Below are 14,937 nucleotides of genomic sequence, written 5' to 3'. Positions count from 1 at the left end.
TGGGTAGGTTCACAGTTCCTTGCACTTGCCCTTGGCCTGATCTCCACCCAGAGAGTAGGGGTAGGGACCTGTCACTCAGTTCGGGACCACATTTAGAGCACAGATGGTATTACTGAGTGAGAGGCATGATGCAGCACTGTAAGGTGGTCAGGGTGGTAGAGAGGGCAGAAGACCTTCTCACCCCACAGATCCAGCAACCGACAGCAGTGTGAGGTAGTTTTATGACTTCCTAATGTCTGATCAATTAGATAAGAGATAATGTGCATATGTCTGCATGTTCTGCAATCCAGTGTCTGACAGCAAGAAAAATACTGCCTAAAACCGCTGATGTAGGGCTAGATTGCATCACCTCCCATCAGAGAGGTGGGAACCTTGTAATCAAAGTCACTGCATCGTTCTGCAGAAGTGAGGACTCCTCCGAATGAGCAGGTGGTTCAGAATATGAGCCTACAGTGATCGGTCTGAAGATTAACCCCTTTTATCCAAACCAAAAGCCTGCACTGACCTTGGCAAGCTTTGGGTCGAGCCTGTGGCCCCTGTCAGAGAGAAAGGCCCTACACTCAGGCATGTGGGAAGGAGGAAAGGTGAGGCATGCCAGCTGAAACATGTTTCTTCAGCACTAGGGACGAGATCGTTGGCTGAAAACAAAGCCTGTGTATTCTCTTCTTCTGAGGCTCTTACACATGTTTTTTTGGTCCCCTAGGAAAGTATACCTTTACCAGAGGGGGTTTGGGAGACTAATATGTATTAATAACAGCAATTTGGGAGCTTAAAGGTTCAGTCTAGCAATGCCCTCTGTGTTTCCCAGCAGCTATCTTTGCAGAAAGATAGTGATAAATAGGAATGAGGCCAAGAGATCTACCAAGGAACCAGGATGCCAAAAGAAAGATATTCATGAGCAAATGAAAGAGCCACCAAACCTACTGTTTTGTTGGTGGTACCACTAGATGGTATCCATTCTCTAACTTTCCCCCTTTTTTTTTTTTTTGTCAGTTACTTTGTCAACCTGCATTGGTACAAAAGTTCTTATATTGAGTAAACTTAAAGCAGAACTTCTGGAGTACAAGCAAATGAAAGATTCACTATTTTTTTAATCGTATTTTTTGCTTCTGTTAGACTTCATATTCATGACAAACAACACAAAAGGGAGCAGATGAGTACATCCACTGCATCTGTCTCAGCCGCTTGGTGCAGAAATTCCTGGCCAGAAACAGAAATGTTGGCTTGGTAGCCAGCTCTGCTAGCAGTGTGTTTGCCACAGGTATCTGGTAAGCCAGATATCAGAGGATGACAAAGGAATGCACCGTGCAAAGCAAGAGGTGTGCGAACAAGCTGGAATTCAGCAAGTAAGGAGCATAAAGACACCTTCCAAACCAAACATTCCCCAATTATGTGCAATATAAGCAACGATGGGCAAAATCAGTGCTCCCTTAGCAGGAGTGTCAGCTAACGGAGTGATTGAGGGGTTATCATTCAGCTGGTTTGGATTAGAGTGAGCAGCTTGTACTTTTTGGCTAATCTAGTAACAGGTGGACTCTGTTTACTTTTCATTCTTTAAGGGGAGATTCTGTTTGGAATTAACTGTAAGTTACACTAATGCTTTCAGCTTCTCTGGCTTTAATGATTTTACTTGGAAAGCAGTTCTTCAAAGTCCTTCATCATAAGCAGCACAGGGAAAGACTCTTATTTTCAGATATTACAAGAGCCTGTTTCTACTTCTAGTGTGTTTCTTCTAAACTGTAACACATAAGAACACTTACCCACAAAATGATAGAGTGCACTTTTTCTGTAAAATGCTGACCCAAATTTTTCGTAGCTTTTTTATCTTCTTGTAGTTTTTTTTTTTCTTAATTTTTCTTTTCCAATGCATTTAGACATGATTTTAACTTGTGCTTTGCTTTTTTCTTGTTAATGGAACCACGGGTCAGACAATAACTCTTTTTAGAAATATATGTTCTTCATAAGAGGAGAAATGGCAAGAGTTAATCTGTCAGCTACTCTGGCAATAAAGGACTGTTTAATCTTCATTTCTTTCTCAGCTCTGTCACTCTTATTTAAACTTTAGCAAGGAGCAAGGAAGAGGAATTTTGGTAAAAATGGTTGGTACTGCACTGCTACAGGTGCAGGAACATCATAGTAAAACACAGCTCTCAGTTCTCAAAACCTAGTCTTTCTGGACTGGACTGAAAGCAACCAAACTCCTGGGCCCACAATGTAGCTCTCAGCAGCTTGCCAGAGGTGTATCTGGGTAAGCAAGAAACTGCAACTGGCTACAGAAGTCCATGGCAGTATTTCTGACTGTGGCAGGTGAGGAAAAAGAAAGCTTCTCAGAGAAGTAATTGTCAGTATTTAGAGGGAACGTGCTGTGAATTAGGGATGGCAAAAGGAGGAGATTGCACCAGGTGCTTCAGAGCTCTTCATGCTTAGAATCATGATGTAGAATACAGATTATGATGGTGGGTCCTTGTATTTGTATGTGCATATATAATACTAATGTGCCTATTGAGCACACACTGCAGCAATGCTAACCAATTAACCACTGTGCTTGTCAAGGTTTGATTGCAGGGTGACAATAAACCGTGACAAATGCATTGTCAACCTCCTCTCCCTACCAGCCCCTGCCCCCTTTTCTACTATGAAGAGATGATAGGAGGAAAACAGAGACAGACTAGCAAGTTGGAGAAAAAAAAGTTAAAAATGTTTTATTAATGCTGCTAATAAAATAGAGAAAATATTACAAAATATACAAAACCAATCTTGAAATTCCAAGCAACTCAGCACTGTCTGCTCAGGCAGCAGCAGAGCAGGCACCTGGAAGTTCTGGGTTGGACTCTGCAGCAAACCAAAACTGGATTCAAGGGTGCAGGGTCTGTCACTAGGCCTCAGATTTGCAGAGATGGCAGGCAGCGTCCTTCCCAGATGTTGGCCATAGTTGAAGAAGAGACATAAAGGAATGAGACAATCACGATCTCCCATTTTATATGAAGTATCACGTGAATGGGATGGAATACTTGGATGGTCAGCTTTAGTCACCTGTTCAGTTTGCTCCTTGTTGCCCCTCTTACTTACAGGACGTGCATCCTTACCTTGCATTCCACTGCTATGTCTACCAAAATTGTATCCAACTTCAGAAAAGTGCAGTTACTAAGAAAAGTTTAGTTGAAAGAAAAATTCACTAAAAGAGAAACTGGTCTTGTTTTTAACAAAACCTGGACAGTGCTAAACAAACCTTCAAGTCTTGAAGAGTGTACAATCAACCAGGGTCAGTTTTATGGAGCACATGGCAGATTTCAGGGCCCACATTTCAAACTGCTTCTTTTTTTTTTTTTTTTTTTTTTTTTGTCTCCAGTACAGTTTTCCAGTGGAAGCACTTCTGCAATTCCTGAGGGCTAGTGTCACAGCTTATGCAGTATTTCACTTGATCTCTCTTCTTATTGTTCTCTCCTGAATAATCAGTTTTTCCCAATGGATCTGCAATAGCATTTATGAAGATAAGTTTATTTGTGTTGTTTCAGTGTTATAGCATAACTGGACATATGGGAGGTGTGCAAACAGACACAAGACTTTTTTCTCCCTGCTGATCAGACGGAATATGAGTAGTAAAACATTCATTTGCTGTCTCAAAAACTGTGTATCTGTTACAAAGAGATTTTGAAACAACTTCTAACAAAAACTTGCCTGAGATTTTTTTTTTTTTTTTTTTTTTTACATGTGGAGAGTACTGTAATCTACCAGAACTAAAACTTTTCTGTGGGGTTTTCAGGACACATGGATCCATTTCTAACCAGGAACTTCTGAAAATAGCATATGTCTTGATGAATTAAATGAGCAAAATATCGGTGTGTTGAATTATGTAACAACATTAATGTATTTACGAGTAATTTTATATTATCTTATATTATATTATACTTCCTTCAGAACAGTTCTGACCACTTGCAAAACAGGGAGTAAAGTAGAAGGTCATAGAGAAGAGCAGACTGACAGGATGTTCAGAAAGCTTCACTGCTCTGAAGACTTGTTTGACTTGTGAACATCTGCCTCAAGCTTTTTCTATTACTGTCACAGAACGAAAGTCACTCAGCTGTTTACCAGCAACCTTATGTCTTTATACCACCAAGACAGAGAGAAAATGAGGACAAGAGTGCAACTGGTGCCATGCAAATATCTTCATCAAGAGCCTACCAACCTTTGCAGGATTGATTTATACCAGCTCTGGAACAAGCTGTGAGAGCACGTGATGATGACAACCAGTGACCTATTTAAACTAGGCAAACACTTCTTCTTCCTAATTTGAAACAAGCTCACTGAAGTAAACTTGCTCAGCAAAGAAACCGATTTTTTGTCTTTTTTCCACAGGTTTAGACAAGTACGTGGGATTATCTGAATCCTTTTCAAAACTGAGTGCTACCTGGACTCATTTGGACTTCTTTATACACAAGATACATACCTCACCTCAGTCTGGGGCCTACGAGGGGAAAAGATACATCGGAAGTAAACAAACAAAAATTAAGTTACATCTCTAATCAGGACTGATGAAATTTTTCTTCTCTGGATTTGCAAGTCCAGCTGATTTCCTGATGTCTAACAATATGCAGGCTCCAGGTACAACTTTTCCTGCAGTTGGGTTATGTATGGAAACTGTCTTGTGATTTTTTTTTCCTGACACCTAAGAAGCGCAACTACTACTTACTGAAGCTTTGAAGGCAGTTTTTATCACACTTGATCGTTCTTTCCAGCTGTCAAGCTTAATAAAATTTCTAGGTAGCCTGCATCTTCAAGAATTCCTACTCTCTTTGTTAAGTAGTTTTGAAAGTCATAAGAGAAAGGTGCAAACGGACACACAAAAAAACCAGACACACACAGTACATGGCATTTATTGCCCTGGCTTCAAGATGAAATGCTGACACAAGACAATAATTATGGAGAAAGGCACAAATAAAATCCATTTTGATTACTTTGAGTGTAGACCCCACAAAACAAAGAACTACACTGCCTGCCTCAATGACGATGGCTTGGAATTGTATACTGAGCAGCTCTCATTACTGACATACTTCAGCTTCTACAAAAATCCAAGTCAGATGGACAGGTGACATATTTAGGCTCTGAAATCAATGTAAGCCATTCCAGAATCTGTCTAAATGACTTCTTCAGTAGCTATTGAAATTTAGGGATTTAGGAAAAGACACTATAAAAGATACTGCAGGTTAGAATTTGATTTAGGATCCATTAAAAAAAAAAAAAAGAAAAAACCAAAACCAAATAGACAATTCTTCCTCACTTAAAAGTGGGTTCTGTGGTTAGCTGTACTTCAAAGTAACTAAGTTACTTCCTGTGTCTGAACAAACTACCATAATTCCTTTGGCTTTAGCCTGACCTGTTGATTACATGCTTCCATACATAAAAGTTGTATCAAAACAAGCACATAGTGTAAGAACTGTTTCTGCTACTGTTTGGAATACTTACCAAGTCCTTTTTCCACCATAAGCTATAACAAAAGAAAATAGAATGCTATACAAGGAAGTGGAATGATGTAAGACTCATTTATGATACTTCAGTTCATATTTGCTTCATGTAAAGATTTCCTAACTTACTCCAAAATCCCAAGATGTGGTATCTTATATGGATTTCCAGAAGTCTTCATTCAAAGCTTAAAGGTCAAAGTACCTGGAGGAAGGGCTTGGCCACTTACTGCTTGTATTTAAATAATACTTCCAGGTGATCCAGGCATCTAACAAGGAAAAAAATTGTATGCTGTGCTTTACAAGGGAGCTGAGTACATGCCAGAATCAAATAGTCTGTGCTTGTCTGATGTATTACTCCTCAAATGGATATTTTGTCACAACTCAAAAAGATTATTAACATGGACCACGCAAGCTTAAAAAAGTCAGTTTGTACTTTCCCTCCCTCTGAACAAAGGTGGGATATCTCACCCCAGTATATTTCAGCCATGTGCCAAAATATTTCACTCAGCCATATTTACCCTGGACATTCTGGAGTTATGGATCTTGGTAATATTGTCTGAATGTTCATTTAGGGGGTTTGTTATTTCTAAGATGGAGTGTTTAAAGATTGCAATCAAGATTAGAGGTCAAACAACCTAGACAATGTACAGTTTGAGAATCTGTTACTGCCAGACCGATATAATCTCTGAACTCCAGTTGTGGTATACGTGGAAAGCTAGAGGAGCTCTAATACACATAGTTCAATAAAGAGAAAACTGAGAGATGATCTCAACACCAGTTATGTGAAAGAAGACATGACTTCTAATACAAGATAGTTGTTTAATCTAGTTGATAAAGGCCTAACAAGATTCAACAGGTGAAGCTAGATTCATACAAGAGGTATTAATTACCTTATTACTGACAGGTGGTTAACCACTGGAACAATGTATGCTGTGCCTATGCTAGATAAATTCTTATTTTAAGATTCAAGGTAAATTCCTGTCTCCAGTTAGAATCCTCAAGAAGTTTGGCAGACATGCAGATAGCCTTTGCTGGTTCTTACAGCTAGCTGTACTTGAGGGAAGTACTCAGATGAGACAGGAAGACAAAAGAGTTGTCCGTGACCAATATGGCATCACCACGACTAGACCTCTTCTCTCTTGGCTCTTAAAATGGATATTCTCAAGTAGGCCACATTGTCTGCATCCATGCTTGGTTACAGATGTCTCTTTGTTGAATATCTGCCTTGTATTAAAACTTTTAGCCCTTGTGGTAATTAGACTCCTATAGGATTTTGTTCAAAAACTGGACAAGGTCTGTTGTTAACTGACTACTGAGCCTGTGAACTGTATGTGACTTTGGTCTGTATTTTGCTGAGAGACAGTACATTTAAACACATTTCTACACCTATTAGTTTAAGTTTTTCTGAAGCTTCAGCATCCTGGTCCTTTTGATACTTTTTGGAACAGTACCATTATATTTTAAGTTGTATCAGAAACCATATTTAAAGCTCACTTGAAAGCTTCATGGAGCCTGATAATCTAAGTGGTAAAGCAATATACTGGTACTAAAAAGAACTTAGATTTGGTGTTTGATACATACTTGGGCCATGCTGGCTTGCCTTGATCATGTGATATGATCTCCCTTTGTCCTAATTATGAACATTGCAAATGTGCTACTCTTTGTACTTGTGAAAGTTTAAAATAGGAAAGCAAACAAACAAACTAACAAACAACAACAAAAGAACCCAACCCAACCAACCAACCAAAAAAAACCCAAAGCAAACCCACAAAGTCTGCAAGGGGAGTGGTATCTTTGACCAGCCAGCTCCCATCACTGGAAATTAATTTTCAAGCACATAAGTCTTCCCACTCTCATCTGTAAGTATTATAGCAGATAACATTTGTCAGCACTGAAAATGTTCTAGATGTGATGCCTCACATAAAGTCTCTTCTTGAATGCTTTTTTGGGAGACCACAAAACCATTATGAAAATAATTCTGTGTGCAAGCAGTGGACTTGACAGAAGGGACCAGCATCTCACTGGGATCCTTAGCTTCTTTCCAAAATCAATAACTGCTCGGATATGTTTATTCAGAGCTACTTAATCAGGCTTTCCTGCACTGTTGTATATATTTGGGTGTGTTTACATAAAACTTCTCTAGTCTCCCCAAGATATTATTTCAAATGAAGAGCATAGACTTGTTCTAACAGTTTCTAAAGGCTCCAGGAGAAGTTTCCTGAAGAGTGACCATACAGCATGTCAGCCAAGTTGGATCTTCACAGCGTTAGAAGTATGTGCTACTTCTTTGGAAGGTATTTGTTTTTCAGACTTCTGCTGTTCCTGAAATCACCTCTTTACCTCCTACATTTGTAAGCCCAGCTTTGCCAGGGATGACAGAACTGCTCTGTGGGTCAAACTCTCTGTTTAAAGAACCACTACACTAGAAGAGAAACAAAAAAACTGAAGTAAACCTCCTTATCGTTGTTACAATGCAAGAACAGAAGTGATGGAAGTTCCATGGTCTGTATGCTGGTTCTTTGTACTTAAAAGGGAAGAGGCAGCAAAAAGAAATGCAGTCACTCTTTTTTTGTCACAGTCTACCATATCAGTCCCTGAATAATTCATGAGGATCCAACCCAGCCTCTACTGTAGAGAGCTGTGATCTCTGTGTAGTATGGAGTATCGTAGCCTCTCTCTATGGAGAGCTCCTCATTAATGTGCCTTGCAACAGCAGGGATGTCCATCATAGCAACCAAAGAAGAATTTGAACAGATTATTCCCTCCTCAATTTCATGCAATCACTTATAGTATTTTCTAAATGCAAGAATTCTGTGTGGTTTGCATTCTGCACTTGTGTTGAGGTTTTGATTGTGGGGTGACAATAAAACTGTGGCAGACGTATTGCTAACCCCCTTTCTCCCCCCTTCCCCCTTTTGCCCCTCCCTCTCCCCGCTTCCCACTAAGGACAGGCGATTGGGAGGGAAAGAAAAACAGAGAGAAGAGAGTTGGAAATATTAACAATGTTTTACTAATGCTACTAAAAAGAATAGAGAAAATAATACAAAATATACAAAACCAATTTTGAAAGTCTCAGCAACTGCAGAGCTGGCACCCAAAGTCCTGGACTGGACTCTGCAGCCAACCGGAGCTGGATTCAGTCTATCACTAGGCCTCTGTTCTCAGAGACGACTAGCAAGGTCCTCTCCTAATGTCAGCTATAAGCAAAAGGGATGAGATCCTCGTGATTTCCCACTTTTATATGCAGTATTCACATGAATGGGATGTCATACTCCATTAGTCAGTTTCTTGGTCACCTGTTTCTTGTTGTCCCTCTCCCGAGAGATGCATCCATCCTTACCAATAAGCTCACATTCCATTGCTGTCTTTACCAAAACATGTGTCTGGTTTTCCAGGAAAATGCAGCTAATATGAAAGCTTTAGCTGACAGGCAAATTCACTAAAAGAGAAACGTGTTTTTTAAAAAAAACAGAACAACTTGTGTCATATTAAGATGAATCTTCACTACAGGGATAAATTAAGCTCTGGGAGAGAACCATAAGTTTCTATCCACTTTATTGTAGGATACAATAGGGCTTCACTAAGAAGTGAGTTGATGTAGATCATGTGTGCAGACCCCAAGCAACAGAGTTCAGTAAAGCCAAGCACTCAACCTCATTAGGAGCTGTCTTCATAAAAGGATGACTCACAACTGGCTGTGTTGTCTATATTTTGCCATGACTCCAGATATTCATGTTCATCTGACACCATTCTTAAGTATCATTCCAGTAACTATGGAAGTTTGTCTGCTGCAAATTGGCCCTGAGGTCTGGCCAATCCATGTCCCACCCTGCCTGGAGTTCCCATTTCCTTAAAACTGCTTATGAGGGGACTGTAGATTTCAGTCTGAATCTAGTCCTGTGTTAAAGATCTGAAAGATGATGCCCATCAGATTTTGGATATTTCTTCTGTCTTCCTGTCCTCTTCAAAAACGTATTTCTAAGAATGTGTCTATATAGCATCTGGAAGGGCTGTATTTTCATGTGTGTTTTTGCAGCAAATTTAATCTATTTCAAAACAGGCTGTGTGGATGTGTACTTTATGTATACACCCTATATGTCCTTAGAACCTGCTAAACCCTTACCATTGCTTCAGAAAACTATATTGTTTCATTTGAAGCACTGAAGAAATAATATTTTCCATAGGGCTTTCTCTTTTTTTTCGCCTTTATCATCTTCCAAACAAGCAGCCATTCCTTTACGTCTGCACTGCAAAATGAAACCAGAATATCCTCATCACCTTCTCTCCAATAAACAGAGATTGTTTTCTTTCTTTCTTTTTGGTTTTCTTTTTTAGCAGTTACTCATTTAGTAATGACAAAAATTTCCCAGATATACCACCATTCTGTTTTTTCAGTACAGCTGTAAGCCCCTTCATAAACTCCAAGTATTCTTCCACTTGTCTGTCACTCATGCTTGTATCAGTTAAGGCCAACTCCAGAGATTTGTGAGAGAAGTCAAGCATCTAGATGTCTTACTGGAAGCATGAACTTTGATTTTGCAGGTGGGTAGGGTAGATAGAACCTAACCCACCAACAGATAATTTTTCAGCTTTTCTGAAGCAGAATGTGAATTCTTTGTGTCAGACCAATAGGCAGAAATGTGGACTGAAGTACACGGGTTGAAGGGCTTCTCTGGGGCTTGCTTGCCACATGTGAGCTTGTATGTGATTCTATCCACTTTCCTTACTCTCATGCATTAAGCACAAGGGAGCAGTTTTGCCATCCCAGGCAACAATCACAGTGTCTCTTTTCATGTAGGATTTCTGTCGTAAGCTAAGCTATGGGGAAAAAAGGGCAATTCAGGTGCCAGAACTAAGTGTGGCCAGAATGCATTGACCTTGGACCATCCATTCATTCCTATCGCTGGTGGGATGTGTGGAGTTAGTCAGCTCTAAGACACAGCAAGTGTTGCTCTAGCTATTAAAAGAAAAAAAAAGAAAAAACAATATGGAGTTACACTCCTCATTTCTCTACCATTGAAACTCCTCCTCAAATCACAAGGGTGATCTTACTGAGAAAAAGCATTATAGCTCCTCTGCTGGCTAGATCCCACTACTAAAAGCTCACATGACAACCCAGCAAGAATAGTCACAGCCTTAAGGGCAACCGCCAGCGTAACAAGCTTTATTTCAATCACAAGTATCACAACATTCACAGTCTAATACTGTGCATTCAAGCAACTAGGTCAATAGGCTGGGACTGTGTTGTGTAGGAAAGTAGGGGACAGTGAAACATCAGCTCTGCTTAGAAGGAAAGATATGGCTCTGTTAATGGAAGTGAGAGGTCAGGGTTTGTTTTGTAATAGTGCACAAAATAGATAAGGGATCAGTAGCGTAAAATCTGAGTTACCCCCAAGAGCAGGCTGTCAAATCTCCACACTGAATTAGATTCTCTATCAAAAAGAGGGCTTAACTAATTTTCGAAGGTATTTAAAGGCCTAGACTCATTCCTACTTTCCTCACTTCCAAACAAATCAATGATTGACTGACACTCCAAATCCTAATTAAAGCACAAACAAGGAACAAGGGAAGCATGGTTTGCTCTTTCATCTTTCAGTCAAAGCAGGCGGCCTATGTCTGATCAACTATAGTTCAGCCTGGAGCGATCTGAAAAAGTCAGTCTTGCACAAAACACAGAACACAGCTTCAAGTGTTATTTCATACAATGGTAAAATTCAACTTCTAGGCCTTTTTTGGTTTTGTTTATTTTTATAGCATTCCACTGTTTCAGAAATACTCGTAAACTGTCATACCCCAAAACCATGCCTGTGGCTAATTCCAACCACAGAACATAAAATCCCACTTCTTCATGTGCTAGTACAGCAAAAATGCAGATGGGATTTCTCAGGAATGCTGCTGCTTTTCATGCACTCTTGTACTGTTCAACGGTGGCTAGAGGAAAAAAAAAAAAATGACAAATCAGAACTCAGAAGGACCCAAGTCTGGAAAAGCTAAATCTCTCCTTCTTTGAAGCAAAAAATTATTTGCTTCCATGATGTTGCCTTATGTTGATTGCAACAGCCATCCAGAACATCCCTAAGTATTTTTAAACAAATTATACTTGGTAATGATGAAACTGCTGTAAAAAAGTAGTGATTTAATAAACAGAAATAAATTAAATTCTGGCATTTACCCCCTTGGGATACAGTGCTAATTATTCTTGGCTGTGTGGATGTCGTAAAAAATATGTTTAATGTTAACAATACACTTTGGATAAAGGACGTTGCTTATTACAAAAAGGCAGATCTAGCAGGAAGGATACAGCTATAGTATATATACAGTGGTACAGGCCACATGAGCGTCTTGGCTGGTATAAGAACATCATCTGTTATAGGAGTTACAGCTTGTGTATTTAGCCAAGATATTTGTGCCAGCTGTTCTGTTGTTTTATAATTAACAAAGTAAGAACAACATTGAGGGTTTAGCTTAGGGTTATTATCTTTCATATGTTAACAATTTCAGGGATTCTTTTCCTTTTCTTTTCTTTAGGGGGTGAAAAAGGAATGGGTGCTAAAGCATATAGCAGAAGGCGCTGTTTTCTAGCCCAGCTTCAGCCTCTGGAATCCATCCCAGCAATCTGAGTTTGAATCAGAAGATAACTCTTCCAAAATCACAGCCTTGACTGAATTAAGCAAGAACAAAATGCATTCAGTGGGTAATTTAATTTCTGTCAGGGATGTCTCTGCAAGATCTTGCCATCTATCCTTGATGTCTAGGCTTTGTCATTATGTTTGTAGTAAAATGCCAAATAATGCCAAGATGTTTTTAGTCACTAAGATTGCCTTACACCTTTTGAGAACATAATGGAGAACAGAACAGCTTTACATCCTCACAGTCACTTAAGTAAATCCACATTAGTTTATTTGTTTTCTTCAGTATTTTTGCTTTGTGAAGATGAAAAAAAGTACCTGTCAGTCCCTTAGGGGCCTGCAAAGTGTTTGGACACCTGCTTGTCTTTAAGCACAAGTTGCTTAACTCATTTTAAAGTGACACTTGATGACAATGATTTCCTGGGGAGGAGTCTATATTTTCTGAGAGTAAATTCCAGATCTCTAATGAAGGCAACATTTTCATGAAGTTTGTTAGGATAGGTGATTTATGAAATACAAATCTCTGCATCAAGTAACAGAAAAAATTACTGTCTATCTTGTCTTAAATGCAACATCCATAAAACCACGTAATCAACAGAATATAAGAATATAATTAATAATAAGCTACAATGCAGGTTACTATCACCCTAACAAACAAACCATGCAAGTCTTCCCAATAAGAACAAAGAAATGTTAGAATCACATTGTGGACAGTTAACACACACATACACTCTTTTATACGTACAACGAGTGATGATTTTTTCACTAGCGTAAGTTTTTCGTTCTACAACGAAATTATTAGAAGTACTACTTCTCCTTTTATCTCCATATAGTAGAATAGTCTCAAAATTAAAATCTTGTGTGCCTCCCCATCCTCTGCTGTCTTGCACATTCATGGGTTTGTTGCCACAAAATTACCTGCATACCAAAATCAAGATTATCATAGTTTCAAGTGCAAGGTGGAAATCTTAACGAGGGTTTCATGGACAAAATTGTGTGAACTCATGAGCAAACAGAGATGTGGAGCTGCAGCTGAGTAAGGCCTCCTTCCCTGGGCTGTCTAAGCTATACAACAGAAATGTTAAGGAATAGTATTATATATAAAATGGACAGGTCATTCTTTGCTGCACATTGCATATGCTTTAGAAGTACTCATTATTAGTGCTGGAAAAACAAACAAACAAACACAAACAAAACAAACACCAAACCACAAATCAGGTAAAAAATAAAGGCAGTAGGTGGAACTTAGCTTTTGAATAAGTAGCTTGCTAGTTAAATCTTTCGCTCTCTTGATATTGAGCATGGAAAGTTTGCTATCGTCTTAACTTTCTACCATGTCCTGAGAGTGATTTGCTTCTTTAGGTCCCTATAGTAAAAATGAACAAAATTTTTATTATTAGTTTTTCAGGTTTTACTCCTCTGATGTCACCAGTTGTTGGGGTATTTTTCGGGAGGGGGCTATGATTAGTGTGTTTTCTCAAATTAACAGCAACCTCGTTAAAGCTTTTTTTAGAAAATGGCTTACACCTGAGGAAACAAATGTATATTTGCATGTCTGGCTTGAAAAAGACTCTGTTTTTCCTTACTAGAAGACTGAAACCTCTGTCCAGCCCTCAAAATGCTGTCTTTCTGCAACGTGCTGAAAGTTACATGGTTCAGAAAGCTGGTAGTTTGACACCCTTTAGCACTGTGCACTTGTGCTGCTTCATATCTTCTTTTATAACAGCAAGACACTTAATGTGCTTGCTTTTTAAACCAGTACAATCTGGATCAAATTGCTAGCAGTTATGTAGTTCAATGTTACTTTTTCTTTCCTTTTCCTGCCTAAGTGAACACACAATAGTGTTCAGACCAGCACATCAGGACCGGGCAGTGCCTTTTTATCTTTACTTCACTAGCAGACCACTATAGCCTTTTAAAGATATCTGGGAGTGCAACCTGTCAAATAAAGAACCCTCTTCAGGAAATCTAGGTAATTAAGAAATATATATGTATTTAGGTGAAATCCAATCAATTTCAGTGAAAAAGCCATACAGTTAAGGTGCTGGAAGATGTCAGAAGACCAGCAGAAGTAAAATGGAGAGACTAGATGACACCTTCATATGAATTAGAAGCATTGGAAAAAATATGCGCTGGACTAAGGTACATCCCAAGCAATGGGTTGGACCTATGGATCAAGGATCCTATGCATCACTTGTATGCTTTCACTTGGGAGTAGGACAGTTTAAAACTGAGATCATTTTGTTTAGGTGCAGCTATGCCGTAACCCAGAAGCAAGCGTAAAAAGGGGGTTTTTTGTAACCCACCTAGGTCTTGGCGGGCTACCGATGACCGATGAAGTAATATTTGATTTGGTTCAGATTTGCCTTTCAAGCATATCAAGGCTTTGCTTCCTCATGTTTTCAAATTTGAAAAGCAACACAAAAAAATCCTGAAGTATTTAAAGTATTTAAGTAATGCTAGTATTTAACGAATGCTGCCTCAACTTTCATATCTGGTTTTACACAGTAAGAAAAAAATAGCACTTGAAGAGAACATTCAGTTTTTTTGTTGTTGTTGTTGGTTTTTTTTTTTTTTTTTTTTTTTTTTTTTTTTCTTGTGACCAGCAGCTGCATTTATTCCTCTGGTCCTTTCTGCCCTTCTATCTGCTGAAAAAGTGCACTACCATGCTCGCGGTTGGCAATGATCTCATCATATTCGGGTAGCTATAGAAACACAGACAGAAGTGCTATATAATGTTATACTCTCTGCTAATAAGGTTAATAACTCAGGACATGTTATAGATCCCACACTGTCTTAGCAATATCGACATGAGTTGTCCATTGCCTATGCAAAGCCAGAGAGAA

This window comes from Columba livia, chromosome Z (genome assembly GCF_036013475.1).
Source record: "Columba livia isolate bColLiv1 breed racing homer chromosome Z, bColLiv1.pat.W.v2, whole genome shotgun sequence".
NCBI classification, from domain to species: Eukaryota; Metazoa; Chordata; class Aves; order Columbiformes; family Columbidae; genus Columba; species Columba livia.
Note: the sequence above shows the minus strand (reverse complement) of the source record.